The following is a 17,738-nucleotide window of genomic DNA, read 5'->3' as shown; positions in this document are numbered from 1 at the left end:
TCTAACTATGAGTGAAGTGATATGATTGAATGATTTATCGTTGTAGGACTGTTGCTCTCTGTGGCGAGACTTAACGGGGAGATCGGCTCGCATTTGCGCCTTGAAGTTGGGAACCACAGAAAACCAACTTCAGCCGACCACCACTGTAGGGTTCGAACCCGGATCCTCGCATCGCGAGTCCGTCACTATAGCCACTCAACCACCACAGCGGCAAAAGTGTAATTACCTGGAGGTTGGTGGGTTTGAACCCATGTACCCTGAACTCTTCCCATCTCGAACTCCGTATCTTACCAACCCACCACTACAGACATGACTAGAAACAGTAAACGCCAAACCAAATTAAAGTCCTTGCCCTACACAACACAAACGTCAACTGATTTCCATAAAAATCTGAGATTTTAATAATATCCCATCGATCGGTAGCGAAGAAACTGCTGCAGATGAAAGTGTATGAAATATTGTGAGACCTTCATCGTCGACAGGACGTCAAGAATTCAAAAATATTTTACGAGAAACTCATTGCTTACAGATACTGACCTCACATCACTAGAATTACGTGAATTTTCTTTTTCAAATTGAAATTGACAAGCTCGGTTGAAACACTTCGGAGAGAACATTGTCAGGTGATTCCAACTGCTTTCGATCTTACCCAGAACCTAGAAGCGATGTAACACTGAAATCCTATCGGAAGTATAGAAAATATAAATCCTCAAATCTCGAGTTTTCTCTACACCAGTGATTCCCAACGTGGGCGTTAACGCCCCCGGGGGGGGGCGGTAGAAGCTACGGGTATAACATAGAATCCTACGGGTTGAATTACGTTGGGGGCGATGGGAGAAAAAGATTGGGAAACTATGCTTTATAGTTTCCCAACCTTTTTTGTCCCATCGCCCCCTTCTTCAGATCCTAACGCCCCCCCCCTACCCAACGCAATCTAACCCATAGGATTCTATGTTATTTATACCCGTAGCTTCTACTGTCCCCCTGGAACATTCCTACGACCCTCGAGCGTTTTTAACGCCCACGTTGTATCTTCAAAATAGCCGCTGCCTCATGTTCGCTGATGACCTAAAATTTCATCGATCAATTCAGTCCATAGAAGACTGCTTGGCTCTTTAAAATGATATATTGCATCTGAATGATTGGTGTCGTGACAACAACCTCGGTCTGAATGTTTCAAAGTGCAATGTCGTTTCATTCACGCGAAAATCACATCCATTGCTTTATGATTACACCCTAGATACAGCAGCTATAGAAAGAAAGAGCATGGTAATGGATTTAGGTGTAATTTTCAAGAGTGATTTGAACTTTAGCGCTCACGCGGAAAGTGTCTTGTCGAAGTCCAACAAGTCACTTGGCTTTCTCGTAAGGTCGTCTGGGCCATTCACCTCAGTTCCGGCGATGGTACGGCTATATTTCGCGTATGTCTTGCCCTCACTTGAGTATGGCTCAGTGTGATATGGGGCCATATTCCTGCAGTGATGAACGTACGCATTAAACGTGTACAGAAAAAGTTTTGGAGGTCATTATTCCGAAAGACGTGTGTGTACGTCCCAGATGCGCCTACTTCGGATCTTCTCTCTTTTTTCAAGATGCCACCTCTCGATAGCAGACGTACTAAGCGAGATCTATCATTCCTTCATAAAGCGACTCGTTCGCGAGCGACTCGTTCATAGTTCCCGAAATGTCTTTTATTTTCCTCATGCACGCACGAATATTTTAAATGCTTCACCAATTTTGCGAGCATGCAAGCATTATGATACGGGTGAATTCCCTGATATATTTCACAGGGATTCCGTGTTCTACTAGGTACTATATGAATTTGTATATATTTTATGTTTTCTCATCTATTTTGGTCGTTTTGTCTTCCTCATATTGAATTCGCAATGTTTGCTTCCGTTGCGCACATATATTTTTGTATTATACGTTTGTTGATGATTTTATTTTTAACGTGTAAATTATTATTATTATTATTTGCTTTTCTATTGATTTCCATTACTTTCCGCATCTCTGTAATTGAGCTCAGCCTGTTGAGGTGTGTAAATACATAAACGTTGGAAATCGCTGCTCCATACCGACGTACATCGAAAGAGGTCGTTACCACAGAGTTCTTTAAAAACTAGAATATAATGAATATATATTAATAGGTCATGCGTTTCACCCAATAAATCTTTCTCGTATAACTCTACTTTATCATAAAAATATTATACCATGCTCTAAAATACTAAAATGTGTAAAAAATTGCCGGAGAATCGTTGTTTTTCATTAATTTTGTGTGTGTGTGTGTGTGTTTGGTATCTTAGACCGTGAGACTGTCTTCAACATTGTCTTGAGAGATGCAATATTGCTGAGGTTCTCGAACTGTACACCGCAGCGCCCTCGTGCCAGTGCTGTCTTAACGCATGGGCCCACCCGAGCACCTCAAGAGAAGAGGGGGAGACCCCACAAAAGTGAGATCTCGTTGAATTTTTTCTTAGAATTTACCAGGTGCGGCTTCAGTAAAACCACTAGGCCCGGGGTCCCCACGGTGCTTTTAAGACGGTCCTACCTGGTGTAACACCCCGCGGAGCTGCGACCTCGACAAAAGTTTTTTCGAAGCAATTCTTTGTTACTGCTGTGGGGGAGCCGCCGTTGATTACGGAAAGGGGGGAGCCACCGAGGGAGAAAGTTCGAGAACCGCTGCTCTTATGAATATTTAAACACAGTTTATTTGCAAATATATATACATACTAACGCACACACATTTCTTAAAATTCGGACACATACACTGTCCGTACGAAGTATGTTTTTAGGTCTTGGATGTTTCAGAAACTTGTGACCGTCATAATTTGAGATGTGTCATGTTTGGTGGGATATCGCGATTTGTGATCCATAGCTCCCACACATTTATCGTGCTTGGCAGGATATCACGATTTGTGATCCATAGCTCTCTCACATTTATCGTGTTTAGCGGGATATCACGAATTGTGATCCATAGCTCTCACACATTTATCGTGTTTGGCAGGATATCACGATCTGTGAGCCCTAGCTCTCACACATTCATCGTGTTTAGCGGGATATCACGATTTGTGATCCATAGCTCTCACACATTTATTGTGTTTGGTAGGATATCACGATTTGTGAGCCATAGCTCACACACATTTATCGTGTTTGGCAGGATATCACGATCTGTGAGCCCTAGCTCTCACACATTCATCGTGTTTAGCGGGATATCACGATTTGTGATCCATAGCTCTCACAAATTTATCGTGTTTAGCGGGATACCACGATTTGTGATCCATAGCTCTCACACATTTATCGTGTTTGGCAGGATATCACGATCTGTGAGCCCTAGCTCCCACACATTTATTGTGTTTGGCAGGATATCACGATTTGTGAGCCATAGCTCACACATTCATCGTGTTTAGCGGGATATCACGATTTTTGAGCCATAGCTCACACACATTTATCGTGTTTGGCAGGTTATCACGATCTGTGAGCCGTAGCTCTCACACATTCATCGTGTTTAGCGGGATATCACGATTTGTGATCCATAGCTCTCTCACATTTATCGTGTTTAGCGGGATACCACGATTTGTGATCCATAGCTCTCTCACATTTATCGTGTTTAGCGGGAAATCACGATTTGTGATCCATAGCTCTCACACATTTATCGTGTTTGGCAGGATATCACGAATTGTGATCCATAGCTCTCTCACATTTATCGTGTTTAGCGGGATATCACGATTTGTGATCCATAGCTCTCTCACATTTATCGTGTTTAGCGGGAAATCACGATTTGTGATCCATAGCTCTCTCACATTTATCGTGTTTGGCAGGATATCACGATCTGTGAGCCCTAGCTCTCACACATTCATCGTGTTTAGCGGGATATCACGATTTGTGATCCATAGCTCTCACACATTTATCGTGTTTGGCAGGATATCACGATCTGTGAGCCCTAGCTCTCACACATTCATCGTGTTTAGCGGGATATCACGATTTGTGATCCATAGCTCTCACACATTTATTGTGTTTGGCAGGATATCACGATTTGTGAGCCATAGCTCACACATTCATCGTGTTTAGCGGGATATCACGATTTTTGAGCCATAGCTCACACACATTTATCGTGTTTGGCAGGTTATCACGATCTGTGAGCCGTAGCTCTCACACATTCATCGTGTTTAGCGGGATATCACGATTTGTGATCCATAGCTCTCACAAATTTATCGTGTTTAGCGGGATACCACGATTTGTGATCCATAGCTCTCACACATTTATCGTGTTTGGCAGGATATCACGATCTGTGAGCCCTAGCTCTCACACATTCATCGTGTTTAGCGGGATATCACGATTTGTGATCCATAGCTCTCACACATTTATTGTGTTTGGCAGGATATCACGATTTGTGAGCCATAGCTCACACATTCATCGTGTTTAGCGGGATATCACGATTTTTGAGCCATAGCTCACACACATTTATCGTGTTTGGCAGGTTATCACGATCTGTGAGCCGTAGCTCTCACACATTCATCGTGTTTAGCGGGATATCACGATTTGTGATCCATAGCTCTCACACATTTATCGTGTTTGGCAGGATATCACGATCTGTGAGCCCTAGCTCTCACACATTCATCGTGTTTAGCGGGATATCACGATTTGTGATCCATAGCTCTCACACATTTATTGTGTTTGGCAGGATATCACGATTTGTGAGCCATAGCTCACACATTCATCGTGTTTAGCGGGATATCACGATTTTTGAGCCATAGCTCACACACATTTATCGTGTTTGGCAGGTTATCACGATCTGTGAGCCGTAGCTCTCACACATTCATCGTGTTTAGCGGGATATCACGATTTGTGATCCATAGCTCTCTCACATTTATCGTGTTTAGCGGGATATCACGATTTGTGATCCATAGCTCTCTCACATTTATCGTGTTTAGCGGGAAATCACGATTTGTGATCCATAGCTCTCTCACATTTATCGTGTTTGGCAGGATATCACGATCTGTGAGCCCTAGCTCTCACACATTCATCGTGTTTAGCGGGATATCACGATTTGTGATCCATAGCTCTCACACATTTATCGTGTTTGGCAGGATATCACGATCTGTGAGCCCTAGCTCTCACACATTCATCGTGTTTAGCGGGATATCACGATTTGTGATCCATAGCTCTCACACATTTATTGTGTTTGGCAGGATATCACGATTTGTGAGCCATAGCTCACACATTCATCGTGTTTAGCGGGATATCACGATTTTTGAGCCATAGCTCACACACATTTATCGTGTTTGGCAGGTTATCACGATCTGTGAGCCGTAGCTCTCACACATTCATCGTGTTTAGCGGGATATCACGATTTGTGATCCATAGCTCTCACAAATTTATCGTGTTTAGCGGGATACCACGATTTGTGATCCATAGCTCTCACACATTTATCGTGTTTGGCAGGATATCACGATCTGTGAGCCCTAGCTCTCACACATTCATCGTGTTTAGCGGGATATCACGATTTGTGATCCATAGCTCTCACACATTTATTGTGTTTGGCAGGATATCACGATTTGTGAGCCATAGCTCACACATTCATCGTGTTTAGCGGGATATCACGATTTTTGAGCCATAGCTCACACACATTTATCGTGTTTGGCAGGTTATCACGATCTGTGAGCCGTAGCTCTCACACATTCATCGTGTTTAGCGGGATATCACGATTTGTGATCCATAGCTCTCACACATTTATCGTGTTTGGCAGGATATCACGATCTGTGAGCCCTAGCTCTCACACATTCATCGTGTTTAGCGGGATATCACGATTTGTGATCCATAGCTCTCACACATTTATTGTGTTTGGTAGGATATCACGATTTGTGAGCCATAGCTCACACATTCATCGTGTTTAGCGGGATATCACGATTTGTGAGCCATAGCTCACACACATTTATCGTGTTTGGCAGGATATCACGATCTGTGAGCCCTAGCTCTCACACATTCATCGTGTTTAGCGGGATATCACGATTTGTGATCCATAGCTCTCACAAATTTATCGTGTTTAGCGGGATACCACGATTTGTGATCCATAGCTCTCACACATTTATCGTGTTTGGCAGGATATCACGATCTGTGAGCCCTAGCTCTCACACATTCATCGTGTTTAGCGGGATATCACGATTTGTGATCCATAGCTCTCACACATTTATTGTGTTTGGCAGGATATCACGATTTGTGAGCCATAGCTCACACATTCATCGTGTTTAGCGGGATATCACGATTTTTGAGCCATAGCTCACACACATTTATCGTGTTTGGCAGGTTATCACGATCTGTGAGCCGTAGCTCTCACACATTCATCGTGTTTAGCGGGATATCACGATTTGTGATCCATAGCTCTCACACATTTATCGTGTTTAGCGGGATACCACGATTTGTGATCCATAGCTCTCTCACATTTATCGTGTTTAGCGGGAAATCACGATTTGTGATCCATAGCTCTCACACATTTATCGTGTTTGGCAGGATATCACGAATTGTGATCCATAGCTCTCTCACATTTATCGTGTTTAGCGGGATATCACGATTTGTGATCCATAGCTCTCTCACATTTATCGTGTTTAGCGGGAAATCACGATTTGTGATCCATAGCTCTCTCACATTTATCGTGTTTGGCAGGATATCACGATCTGTGAGCCCTAGCTCTCACACATTCATCGTGTTTAGCGGGATATCACGATTTGTGATCCATAGCTCTCACACATTTATCGTGTTTGGCAGGATATCACGATCTGTGAGCCCTAGCTCTCACACATTCATCGTGTTTAGCGGGATATCACGATTTGTGATCCATAGCTCTCACACATTTATTGTGTTTGGCAGGATATCACGATTTGTGAGCCATAGCTCACACATTCATCGTGTTTAGCGGGATATCACGATTTTTGAGCCATAGCTCACACACATTTATCGTGTTTGGCAGGTTATCACGATCTGTGAGCCGTAGCTCTCACACATTCATCGTGTTTAGCGGGATATCACGATTTGTGATCCATAGCTCTCACACATTTATCGTGTTTAGCGGGATACCACGATTTGTGATCCATAGCTCTCTCACATTTATCGTGTTTAGCGGGATATCACGATTTGTGATCCATAGCTCTCTCACATTTATCGTGTTTAGCGGGAAATCACGATTTTTGAGCCATAGCTCTCTCACATTTATCGTGTTTAGCGGGATATCACGATTTGTGATCCATAGCTCTCTCACATTTATCGTGTTTAGCGGGAAATCACGATTTGTGATCCATAGCTCTCTCACATTTATCGTGTTTGGCAGGATATCACGATCTGTGAGCCCTAGCTCTCACACATTCATCGTGTTTAGCGGGATATCACGATTTGTGATCCATAGCTCTCACACATTTATCGTGTTTGGCAGGATATCACGATCTGTGAGCCCTAGCTCTCACACATTCATCGTGTTTAGCGGGATATCACGATTTGTGATCCATAGCTCTCACACATTTATTGTGTTTGGCAGGATATCACGATTTGTGAGCCATAGCTCACACATTCATCGTGTTTAGCGGGATATCACGATTTTTGAGCCATAGCTCACACACATTTATCGTGTTTGGCAGGTTATCACGATCTGTGAGCCGTAGCTCTCACACATTCATCGTGTTTAGCGGGATATCACGATTTGTGATCCATAGCTCTCACACATTTATCGTGTTTGGCAGGATATCACGATCTGTGAGCCCTAGCTCTCACACATTCATCGTGTTTAGCGGGATATCACGATTTGTGATCCATAGCTCTCACACATTTATTGTGTTTGGTAGGATATCACGATTTGTGAGCCATAGCTCACACATTCATCGTGTTTAGCGGGATATCACGATTTGTGAGCCATAGCTCACACACATTTATCGTGTTTGGCAGGATATCACGATCTGTGAGCCCTAGCTCTCACACATTCATCGTGTTTAGCGGGATATCACGATTTGTGATCCATAGCTCTCACAAATTTATCGTGTTTAGCGGGATACCACGATTTGTGATCCATAGCTCTCACACATTTATCGTGTTTGGCAGGATATCACGATCTGTGAGCCCTAGCTCTCACACATTCATCGTGTTTAGCGGGATATCACGATTTGTGATCCATAGCTCTCACACATTTATTGTGTTTGGCAGGATATCACGATTTGTGAGCCATAGCTCACACATTCATCGTGTTTAGCGGGATATCACGATTTTTGAGCCATAGCTCACACACATTTATCGTGTTTGGCAGGTTATCACGATCTGTGAGCCGTAGCTCTCACACATTCATCGTGTTTAGCGGGATATCACGATTTGTGATCCATAGCTCTCACACATTTATCGTGTTTAGCGGGATACCACGATTTGTGATCCATAGCTCTCTCACATTTATCGTGTTTAGCGGGAAATCACGATTTGTGATCCATAGCTCTCACACATTTATCGTGTTTGGCAGGATATCACGAATTGTGATCCATAGCTCTCTCACATTTATCGTGTTTAGCGGGATATCACGATTTGTGATCCATAGCTCTCTCACATTTATCGTGTTTAGCGGGAAATCACGATTTGTGATCCATAGCTCTCTCACATTTATCGTGTTTGGCAGGATATCACGATCTGTGAGCCCTAGCTCTCACACATTCATCGTGTTTAGCGGGATATCACGATTTGTGATCCATAGCTCTCACACATTTATCGTGTTTGGCAGGATATCACGATCTGTGAGCCCTAGCTCTCACACATTCATCGTGTTTAGCGGGATATCACGATTTGTGATCCATAGCTCTCACACATTTATTGTGTTTGGCAGGATATCACGATTTGTGAGCCATAGCTCACACATTCATCGTGTTTAGCGGGATATCACGATTTTTGAGCCATAGCTCACACACATTTATCGTGTTTGGCAGGTTATCACGATCTGTGAGCCGTAGCTCTCACACATTCATCGTGTTTAGCGGGATATCACGATTTGTGATCCATAGCTCTCACACATTTATCGTGTTTAGCGGGATACCACGATTTGTGATCCATAGCTCTCTCACATTTATCGTGTTTAGCGGGATATCACGATTTGTGATCCATAGCTCTCTCACATTTATCGTGTTTAGCGGGAAATCACGATTTTTGAGCCATAGCTCTCTCACATTTATCGTGTTTGGCAGGATATCACGATTTGTGATCCATAGCTCTCACACATTTATCGTGTTTAGCGGGATATCACGATTTGTGATTCATAGCTCTCACACACTTATTGTGTTTGGCAGGATATCACGGTTTGTGAGCCATAGCTCACACATTCATCGTGTTTAGCGGGATATCACGATTTGTGATCCATAGCTCTCACACACTTATTGTGTTTGGCAGGATATCACGGTTTGTGAGCCATAGCTCACACATTCATCGTGTTTAGCGGGATATCACGATTTGTGAGCCATAGCTCACACATTCATCGTGTTTAGCGGGAAATCACGATTTGTGAGCCATAGCTGACACACATTTATCGTGTTTGGCAGGATATCACGATTTGTGAGCCATAGCTCTCACACATTTATTCATATTCAAGTTGGCATTGTTGAAAGCATTTCATCTTTCAACATTTGTGATCACCTCCTTTAGAATATATAGCGCTTTCAAGGGTTTTATGTCGGTTGAAATTAAAATAACATCATCAGCGTATAATCCAAGAATGCCCTTTGCTACTATAGGATAATCATTCATAAAACAGTTAGATTTATTGGAGAAATTGGTCAATTCCTGTGGTTATGCGCATTTCCTGATAGTGAACTCATTTATCAGAAAAAAAAGGCTTTGGCTCGCCTTGGTTGAAACTGCCCTGTTGTGATTGGTCACTGTTGGAACAATGTAACAGATTGGTAAGATTTGGAAAGTTTCGGGTTGGCAAGATAAAGGTTTGATAAGTTTGATCATTGTCGGATCGATTAATAACAGTGATGTGACTCAACAGTGACCATTCACAACTGGTAAATCAGACTAGATCAACAATATACATGGTGCATAGGTATGGCATTTTACTGGCGAACCGTTGATGCTAGAGACATACTTCCAATTGGAAAAAGTATCTAAATAACGTGTAGTACTCATATATGTAATTCATGTTGCAAGGAGCTGTATAGTTATTAAAATAAAACTCTCCTAACGCCAACAAAAAAAAAAGAAATCCACGTTTTTAAGTGCAATATTTTCGTAGAAATATTCGAATTCGAAAAACGGAGGAAAGTTCGGGGGAAAAAAACAGCGTTAAAGGCGGATAAACCGTTTTACCCGCATTTAACGCTGCTTTTCCCCCCAACTTTGCCTTCATAATAAGTTTTTGAAGATAAATTTTTGTTTTATATATGCAATAATTTTTCCTAAAAATTGTAATACTTTATCTCAGTCGAATTCTCTTACGAATTTCCCCGATTTTGCATGGCAGGGTAAATTGAGATGAATGACAAATTAATTTAAAATGGTCAATTTTTATGAATGAACTGGTTCGATCAACAAGATTGCTGTGCGCAAATGTATGAATGGAGGGGATGGGGGGAACGGCAAAAGAGGGTCGAAGAATGGCCTACTCTGTTTACTGGGTCACTCCGCTTTATTATTATTACTTTTTTGTTGGTTGTAATTCTGTCCATAATGCTATTTCTCTTGAGTATTGTGATGCTACATCGTCCGAGGCGCTGTTTGCCCATGTCCTCATATTATTTTACGTATTAATGTTTTTATATCCTTCTATTATTCCGGAAAGGGTCTGCGAGGTGAAAGTTTAGAGCCTACAGTTATTGCCCTAATTGCTATACACACCTGGGACCTCTTCCCTTCCCGTACTGTTCGGGTGGGCTTTGTGGCGGATGCGATGGGAGAATGTTCTGGGTTTCGGCGCCTAATGGGGTGCTCTGGGCCTCCGTGGAAGGTTCGGCTTCTTTCTTACACGTTCCTTATACATCAGAGCAGCGGTTCTCAACCTTTTTCTGACTCGCGGAGCCCCTTTCAGTGTAGAATTTCTATGGCGGAGCCCTCTTTAACTCGAGGAGCCCTTTTGTACTATATTATTTATATGGCGGTACACTTTAGGCCTCTTTTTTTGTTTGTTTATCAAATTTATTTATATATTTTATTATCCTCGAGTGGCCGTGGGGCACCGGTTGAGAACCCCCCGCATTAAGGATTCCTGTTGGAATGTTAACGTGGGAGCGTGTGTGGTTCTCAGGGTCACTCCACTTACGGGGGGGGGGGGTCATATGTTGTGTGGTAGTGACTCCGTAACGGAGTTTGACTGTAATTAACGTTCCTTAATTATTAATTTTCCACATTCTTTTTATAACATATTGTGATGTTGACTTTTCCTATATCCAGTACCCATAGGCGGAGATAGACTTGAAGGGGGGAGGGGCAAGATGATGATGATGTCAATTAGCATATACATTAGATGTGTCGACTCCATCTTTGACGCGGGGAGGGGGGTGCCCCCAACGCGTCCCTCCCCCGTATCTCCCCGCCCATGCCAGTACCAATTCTAAAGCTACAACTAATAACGTTTCACAGGTAGGCTATCTAAACATGTTAGCCTATCTTCCACCGTCCGAATTTGTACATCTTATTTTTAAAAGTAAAAACAATAAAAGAAAAATGTAATGGTACAGAACACATAATATCTCACTAATATATCACAATAACGACTGTCAAATTTCACATAACCGTAATTGTACAAACCTTGAAAAAGTTAATTTCATAAAATACCTAGAGGACTAAATATCGACTGAAATTTAAAATGGAAAACCCATATAGCAAATGTTTAAAAAAAAATTGAGGTTTTTCCTAAGCAAATTTTATCACCGAAAATATAAAGTAAATCACAAATTTCTATTGACACTCTATTACGCATGGATCCAATCGCACATAAGTTACGGCCTTGTAGCATATGGAGGAGATTATTTAACTAATATTAGTGAAATAATCCGGACCCAAAACAAATTTATAAAAATTCTTTCAAATCAGACTGGAAGCGTTAACTTGACTCATTATAATAATTTAAACATTTTACCAATCAGACACTTATCTATATATATAAAATTGATTTTCTGTCTGTCTGTGTGTGTGTGTATGTTCTCTATACAAACCTACAATTTTAGATCGATCGTCACCAAATTTTGCATATATACCAAACGGGACCCGACTTGAACGATAGGCTACTTTAAAATTTCGTCGGAGCAAGGCAAGTGCCCCAAACGGGCAAAAAACTGTCGGGCAACAATGGTTTTCAGGCCTCAGCAATCACTTTCCGAACGTCTACTTAGTTTGGTTACCGTGGTTCCCTAGCAATGCGTTTCAGACGTGTATATGCCTTTACAATGGTTTGTCACTTCTCTAATCCTGTTAGCATATGTATATGCATGCCTTTGGTATGCCTTTAGTTTATGCCTTTATAATGGTTGGCCTCATTTTCAATACTCCCAGTAATGAGGCGTTTTGAATAGACGTCATAATCATCATCAGCATCGCTTTGAGGGTCAGGAAAAGGGTGATCTCCATAGAAATCAGTGTTAAAATTGCCGATTTCACTGTAGAAATGCGAAAATATGGTGGTGTTTTCTATCGCATCAATAATTTTAAAAATTGCATTGAATTCTCGATTTGTGAAATATTGAGTTCGCTTAGAGATATACGAAGCCCAGGAGATTAGATATGAAGTAATTATCCGGACCTACTTTTGAGTTGGATAATATCCATGCAATAACATTGATGTCAACTTTTTATTTATATCTTCTCAAGCATGAAAATTAAGTTCTCCGTATTGTCTTTTGATATTCAAATAAGTATATTTATGTATGTGTGTGTATATACAGGGTGATCATAAAAAAACTATCCCGACATATGGGCCCCTAACTATCATACCATTCACAGAAACTGAATGAAATTTTGGCATAAGGTATTTCGATGTATGCGCTCAAGAATGATATGGAAAACAGCAGTGTCACTCTAACAGTTACGGTTACAGTGAGAATAATCAAATGGCAACACCAAGTTTTTTGTATTGGAATGTGATCTCCATTGTGAAAAACCCTAAATAGCGTTCGAACGGCAACTGTAGCATGAAAATCACCGGCGGTAGATAGGCTAAAAGTGAGGACAACCAATAAGGACAGAGAAGCAGCATAAAATAAAGCATTTTATTGTGTTTTCCACATGACCTTGTGGAGGACTAATCAGGCTGGGATCTGTGACGAATGAAACGAACATTAATGCTCTGGTGCACGGCAAAGTCCTTTTTCCTTGCCTAGCTCCGGGGATTTTCGTGCTACAGGTGCCATTCCAACGCTATTTAGTGTTTTTCAGTATGGAGATCTCATTCCAATACAAAAAACTTGGTGTTACCATTTGATATTTTCGAAATTTTCTCACTGTAACCGTAACTGTTAGAGTGACACTGTTGTTTTCCATATCATTCTTGAGCGCATACCTCAAAATACCTTATGCCAAAATTCCATTCAGTTTCTGTGAATGGTATGATAGTTAGGGGCCCATATGTCGGGATAGTTTTTTTACAATCATCCCGTGTATATACAGGGTGATCAGCGAATAAGCCCTTATTTCAAAATTAAATATGTCTACAACAAAGATCAATAGAATTATGCGGTAAACGGTACGTTTATTAGCAAAACTGTAAGAATGTTGTACAGAAATTTCGAAAATTTAGATTTTTTTTAATTTTTTAAAATTAAAAAAAAAAAAAAACTGGAGATTTTGGGGTTCCGAAAAATCCTCATTTGTGTGAAGAGTAACCACTGCATTCGAGTAAAGTTACTGCATGGGCTGCGGTATGCGCCATGTGTGCTGACAAATTGTTCCAAAATTGTAACGTAAAGTTCAGTAGTAATCGTTTCTCGCACGAAGAAGGGGGCCCGATAATGCCTCTGGCGCATACCGCAGCCCATGCAGTAACTTCAGGCGAATGCAGTGGTTTCTCTTCACACAAATGAGGATTTTCGAAACCCCACAATCTCCAGTTTTGTTTTGTTATTTTTTAAATTTTAAAAATTTAAAAAAAAAAACTAAATTTTCGAAATTTCTGTACAACATTCTTACAGTTTTGCTAATAAACGTACCGTTTACCGCATAATTCTATTGATCTTTGTTGTAGAGATATTTAATTTTGAAATAAGGGCTTATTCGCTGATCACCCTGTATGTGTATATTTGATTTCTCTCAAAATAAGCGCCTCGACGACTGACTGAAAATATTTATTTACACTAACACTAAATATTATTTACACACTGACACTTTTGTTCGCCAACAACATGTATTAACGAAATTCGAATTAATCTTTTCTTGATTCTCTCTACCTTAACATTCAATAAGACTACACTTTGTATTATACGTGTTTCACGTGTGTTTATAATTTGTTTCGGTTTATTTCAGAATAAGACAACCATAAATACATTATGGGCATTGTATAACATTTTATCATGTGCATATATTGTTTATAATTTTAGTTTTTAATTGGGTTGCTGTATTTTTGAAATATATGACATCCATATTTGTTATGGGCATCTTTTTCTCAGCCACCTCGTTGGGCATTTTGCCTGTTGTGGCGTTGTATTTTATTTATTTTTTTTTTTAATATTGACACGCCGCAATGAATAACTTTTTTGTAAGCGCCAACACGGTCCATGCGATCCTTGGTGTTTCGAACACTCACTTACTCATTTTTACTGTTACAATTTGAAATTAACCGATTGATAACACCAAGAAATTCGCCGAGGTGTGCTAGCGAACGAAATGCGTCTTGATTCACGCGCGCCCATAAAACGATGACGTGTAATTATGCCATAAATAAATTAATTTAAAAAAAATAAGCTCACAAATTACCATTATCTCCCCATCAAAAATAAAAAGCTTCAACCTTATAATTAAATAATTAAATATATACGTTTTATGAAAGTGACTTATATGTGAACTGACACTATCACTACAAATATATTCTAATCGGGTCACTTTCATTTTCGGATTATTCCGTTCGAGGTAACTGAGATGTCACGTATGGCCTTGGATGGCAAAGGTGAAAGGTCCCAGAAAGAAAGACGTTCCGTGACACGACGTCGAGCCGGAATCATCGGTAATTAGCCTAATGATCTAGTTGGGCTTTACCAAAAAAACATTTTTCTGGTCTTCAGTCATATTTACAGTAGCGTCGGAACAACGTCATCGTACGTAAAAGGACGTCAACGAAAGTCTCTATTAGAGGATAGCGTCATGATGTTGTCGCGTGGGTGCCATTTTCTGCAGCTATTTCGGTGGTTTCCTCGTTCCATATAGATCTGGTATTGCCACAGAGAGTATATTAATAACGCGTGATTCAAAAATTTATCATATTGCAGAACCTCTCGATAGCGGACACCCATCGTGGGACCAAAACTTTTTGTCCGCTGACGGGGAGTGTCCACCATGTCCCCCACAAAGGTGGCGCTGACGGGGCTCCAGCCCTGGGGCCCGGGATGATTGTCATAATTTTTTTGTTTTTCAAGCTATAAATTAACTATGGAGGGGGGGGGGCCGTGAAAAGGATAGTATAGGGGCCCTGCACCAGGATGTGGGGGCCATGGTGTTCACTATCGAGGAGGTACGATATGCAGTACAACCTCGTTTATACGACTTTCACATTTGTACGACGTTTGGATTCGGGGTCGCAATTGGTTCCTACGTGTTACTGTGTGTGTGTGAAAATGATACACCGGTGGTTATACATAAGGGGCCGTTCAAGTATTACGTCAGCAAATTTTCAGCCATTTTTGGTCCCCCCCCCCCCGTCAGCAATATTTCGTTACCACTGCCCCCCCCCACGTTTTAACTCATACTGGCGGGATCAGAAAAGTACGCGGAAGGTGGGGGGACATAGGGGCTCGTGAGCTCCTCCCCCCCCCCCCGGAAAAGAAAAAAAATGGGGTTTTTTTAATGTAAGAAGCATTTTTTAAAAAAATTAAAAACATTTCGAAAGAAAATACCTTTATATATACATCTTATTACAGTCGAATCCCGTTTTAACGAACACCGTTGTAGCGAAAATCTCGTTTTAAGGAACACTTTTCTAATCCTCCAGATAAGTTTGCATAGGAACAATGCGAAAACCTGGAATTTCTTTATAAGGAAATTTCGGTATAACGATGTAATTTCTTCTGTCCCTTGGAGTTCGCTATAACGGGATTTGACTGTATATTCGATTTCTGTTAATTTCAATGCTATTTGAATGGTAAGAACTCGAAATTTCTCTTTAAGAAATTCATTGCGACCCACCCTTTAAGCTATATATGGTAAACCCTTGACCGGTGGACCCTAGAGGTTATCTGATGTGGTCCCCCCCCCCATCACAAACCCAATTTGAAGACCTGAAGTACACATATGCGTACCTAACTCCAATTGTCCTAGTAAGGGGTCATTCAAGTACACTGGTGTAAGAACTTAAGAGAATTTGCAGACCTGGTCGATTATCTTATATATGTACATACATTGATACAATACAAAACAAATAATCATTCAATAATTGTAATACACACGCATGATCGTGCGTAACACTCGTTGGAGTCGGAAGGTATGCAACAGCGGTTGCAGAATAAACAAAAAAATGGGTTAATAGATGAGGGGGGGGGTATGGTCCCCTCTTGCAGATATACAGGTCTCGAAGCGTGATTTCATACTTGAAATAAGGCAGAATTATCATTTCCTGTGGCAATTGGTCCCACTCGTTCAGCAACGCTGTTTTCATTCCCTGGATGGTTCCCGGAGGAGGGTTGCGAGTTGCAATTGCCCTCCCCAGAGCGTCCCAGACATGCTCTATAGGGTTAAGTTCTGGAGATCCTTCTGGCCAATCCGGCGAATATCCTCACTCTCTAGAAAATCGTCGAGCAGAAGAGCTCTATGTGGCCTCGCGTTATCGTCCATTAAATGAACTCAGGTCCAACTGCACCCCTGAAAAGGCAAACATAGGGCTCCAAGACCTCATCCCTATACCTCACACCAGTCACAGTGCCTCTTTCACAGACATGGAGAGGCGCGCGGCCATCCAACATGATGCCTACCCAGACCATTAAACCTCCTCCGCCATAATAGTCGATTTCGCGGACATTGGAGGGTAGGTAGCGGGTCCCTGGTTCTCTCCATATAAAAGTACGGCGAGAATCGGTGCTTAGGCTGAACCGGGACTCATCAGTGAAGAGAACGGTCGCCCATTGATCCATACGCCAATCTCTATGCACCATGATAAACGGATTCTCCTGTCCGTAGAAGTGAGCGGGACGCAAACAGCAGGTCTTCTTGCAAACAACCCTCTCTCATGAAGTTTTTTGGAAACAGTCACCCTTGATACACGGGTTCCTGTGGCTGCATACAAGTCGCGAGAGAGCTGAGAAGCACTCCTGTTACGCCTCGTTATAATCGACAAATGGCGATCTTCTCTGGCCGTCGTGTCTCTTGGACGACCTTGCCCAGGCTTTCTCTCGATGGATCCGGTATCCTGGAACTGTTTCCATAAGTTACACACGACGCTGTGCGTTAAATTGAACTCTCTACAAATCTGGACTTGAGAATGGCCTGCTTCTAGCCTCCCCACAATTGGCCGCCACATTCCATCATCTAAACGTTGGTGGTTACGCATTTTCACTGTTACAATTTGAAATTAACCGATTGCTTCAAAATAACAC

General features: G+C 41.6%; 1 protein-coding gene across 1 annotated transcript in view; it reads right to left on the bottom strand.

The window, feature by feature from the left end:
• The window catches only part of LOC149068360 (cuticle protein 10.9-like), a 230,312-nt gene that overhangs the window by 98,592 nt on the left and 113,982 nt on the right, over positions 1–17,738 (bottom strand). The gene's annotated exons all lie outside the window — the stretch shown is intronic.

Source organism: Pholcus phalangioides, unplaced genomic scaffold (genome assembly GCF_987345545.1).
Source record: "Pholcus phalangioides strain wild (caught in Gottingen) unplaced genomic scaffold, Ppha-v1.0 ptg000027l_1, whole genome shotgun sequence".
NCBI lineage: Eukaryota > Metazoa > Arthropoda > Arachnida > Araneae > Pholcidae > Pholcus > Pholcus phalangioides.
Note: the sequence above shows the minus strand (reverse complement) of the source record. Positions and strands in the feature narration are given on the sequence as shown.